Raw genomic sequence first — 3,259 nt, 5'->3', positions numbered from 1 at the left:
TGATCAAATACTCAGGATTGTCACACCATGCAAAGTGTCCTTGACCCAGGCATTGGCTGGAAAAGCCAGCATCTCATTAAAAAGAGCACAAGCGTGTGGTGACCTCTTAAAGGTACCTTGATTGGACCTTCGAACCCATCACATTTCAAACAAAATGACAAAATGAGTTCTTCTTTTCACCCGCCATCTTTGATTACAGTAGTTGACTCTACCCAATGTGGATATCTACGGCAGTTGGAGCAAACCCGAGTAAGAAAACCAGGATATTATGGGAATTTGACAGCCGAGGAAGGCTATGAGAAACTTCCTTCCTGCACCAGTGCTGATGGGGTTAAGGGTTCATCGGCCAACATGGGGTTCCTTTCATGGAGACCCTGAGCAATTTAATGACTCAAATTGTTTTCTCTATGGGCGTGGCAGTTAGGTAGCCACTAATGCATTGCCTTTTTTTTTTTTTTTAATATGGAACGCTTCACAAGTTTGCGAGTCATCCTTGTGCAGAGGCCACGCTAATCTCTGTATTGTTCCAATTTGAGTATATGTGCTGCTGAAGCGAGCACTGCATTGCTTCTTAAAACAAAGGACCCCAGCACGGTTATTCTAGGATTCTAAGAAAAGAGGGAACTATATTTTTATCTTGATAAATTGCAAAATGTCTCAATTCCACATCTCCTTCTACCACTGTTCTACTCTGGCACCTGGCCTTTCAAAGGCAACCCAAACAATAAAAAGAAGAAAAGGAAGTTTGCTTTTCCACATCTTCTGAGCGTAAACACACACATTCTCAGGTCTTTTACAAGTGGAACTTAATTAGAAAGTCTCACACGTTGGTGGATGATTATTATGGCCTTTCCTGGAAGTGTGACTATAAGGTGATACTACCTAAAAACTCTAAACAAAGGCATACAAAGCCCACCTGGATTACAGGACCTTCCCTCACCCTAGTGAATAGCGGATAATGGATAATGAATTTTTATTTTCGATAATAAAGAGGGAGCAGTGCTGGCTTGGGGTTTGGCGGAGAGAGCACATGGCAGAAGTCATGAAGTAAAAGAGTGATTCCAGTTAATCTTTAATTCACTGGCTTGGTCTTATTTCTCTGCCATTATCCTGCTTCATCAAATCTAGCTGCGTGGGGTTTAGAAACATGGTGCCTTGAATGAGGGGGGTTCTCACCACTCGTGGATTTTTTTGTTTTTGTTTTTTTTGGCCACACCCGTTTGATGCTCAGGGGTTACTCCTGGCTAAGCGCTCAGAAATTGCCCCTGGCTTGGGGGCACCATATGGGACGCCGGAGGATGGAACTGTGGTCCTTCCATGGCTAGCGCTTGCAAGGCAGACACCTTACCTCTAGTGCCACCTTGCCATCCCCACACTCATGGATATTTTTATTTTACATATGGCTGTGAGTTGACTTGAATGGTCTCTGTCGTTTCTCTAATATGTTCCTGAGAAGAATCCCAGACCTCTTAGTGTAATAGGACACATGCGTGTCTTGCTAGCCCCTTTGGTTTATTCTGGAAACTGTACTTAGGGGTGGGGGAATTAGGAGGAATTTATTTTTTATAAGCACAATCTGACAGCATAATATTGCCACATCAGAATTAACAGGTTGGAGGTTTACCCAAATGCTAACTCCTGGGCGGTGCCCTGAGCTATCTGTGATGTAGCTGGGATAGCTATTACACTACCACCAACCCCCCTTGTGTCTCCTTCCTGCTCTGCTTTCTAAGCTAGGACAGCAGTATAAATAGAATATGGTGAGTATAAATAGAATGTGCCCTACTTATTTTACAGATGAGGAAACTGAGTCCCAGAGAGTCTCTGTTACCCAATCCTACATCCCTCCCTTACCTTTCTGCTTCACTACAGATACCTTCCTATAGGAAAGACACTCATGACTTTCTCCTGGCTTCAGGGCCTACACTACGTTTTCCAGAATACATTTCAGAGACAAGCCTGCCAGCATCATATTTAGACAAGGCTGCAGGAAAAAACAAGCCCGTTTCCTGCTCCTCAACCTTGCCCCCTGAGCACTGTGACTAGGTCCTATAATTCAGCAGGCCTAGTCTCCTAATTAAACCTCACATTGGCCACAAATTCTGCAGCAGGGGTCATGCCACAGAAGAGAATCAGAAACTGCACACACCCTCACTTCTATCCCAAAAGACACCAGGAGAGAAAACTGGTGCCACAATGTTGCTCGCCCTTAATCAGGAATCCAAAAGCTCAGTAGAAAGTTTAGATCAAATACTCAGGATTGTCACACCATGCAAAGCGTCCTTGACCCAGGCATTGACTGGAAAAGCCAGCATCTCATTAAAAAGAGCACAAGCGTGTGGTGACCTCTTAGAGGTACCTTGATTGGACCTTCGAACCCATCACATTTCAAACAAAATGACAAAATGGGCTCTTCTTTCCACCTGCCATCTTTGATTACAGTAGTTGACTCTACCCAATGTGGATGTCTACTGCAGTAGGAGCAAACCTGAGTCAGAAAACCAGGATATGATGGGAACTTAACAGTCAAGGAAGGCTATGAGAAACTTTCTTCCTGCACCCATGGGGCTGAGCTAGGAGCAGGTCCTGGTGACCTGGGCCTTGTCCTGATCCTTTTACAAATGAGGAAACACAAGGGAAAGGGATCCCTCAGAGCCCACCAAGACTGAGATAAGAAATCAAGTGTTAGGACTCCCCATCCAGACCATTCTTGCATCCCCATCCCTATAACATGGCTTTTCATAAAAGCCCAGAATGATAAGAGCTAAGGTGGTCTTCTAATGCTTCTAAATATGGAAATTCTTAACTTTTCCACGTGGAGGGAAAGTCAAATCCACTGAATAATCTGCCTGTCACTTGGGTGAAAACCCAGTATCTGGGATTGAGATTTTTAGTTCTTGACTCCTATGCATGCTGGCCCAGCCCTGCAAATGCCTGAGCTTCCTTGTAGTGTTAAATAAATAATGATGGTTCTGGAGGGAGATGGATGGATGGAGGGACCTTTCTCTGCCATCCCAGGCCATGTGGCTCTGCAACCCCCTTCAGTTGGTGGGTCTGGAGGTTTATGAGAGCGTCGGGTAGAAATCTCACTTACAGTCAGGCTTTAGGAAGTATCAGCTTTATTCATACCCTATCCACCACATATGTGGTCTATATCATAACCAATTAAGCATTCAACCATTCTTAGCTAGCCCTGCGTCTTAACTCCTTTCAGCCATCTTCCCTTTGACCTCCATGCTGGCAAAAGACCAAAAGACCT

General features: G+C 44.5%; 1 non-coding gene across 1 annotated transcript; it reads right to left on the bottom strand.

Moving 5' to 3' along the window:
• Positions 1 to 456: 456 nt before the first annotated feature.
• Positions 457 to 560, bottom strand: LOC125996781 (U6 spliceosomal RNA). The gene has a single exon (XR_007491460.1). It is a non-coding gene; the product is annotated as a U6 spliceosomal RNA (small nuclear RNA).
• Positions 561 to 3,259: the final 2,699 nt, after the last annotated feature.

Source organism: Suncus etruscus, chromosome 18 (genome assembly GCF_024139225.1).
Source record: "Suncus etruscus isolate mSunEtr1 chromosome 18, mSunEtr1.pri.cur, whole genome shotgun sequence".
Taxonomy (NCBI): domain Eukaryota; kingdom Metazoa; phylum Chordata; class Mammalia; order Eulipotyphla; family Soricidae; genus Suncus; species Suncus etruscus.
The sequence above is the reverse complement of the archived record's forward strand: the minus strand, read 5'-3'. Positions and strand labels throughout refer to the sequence as shown.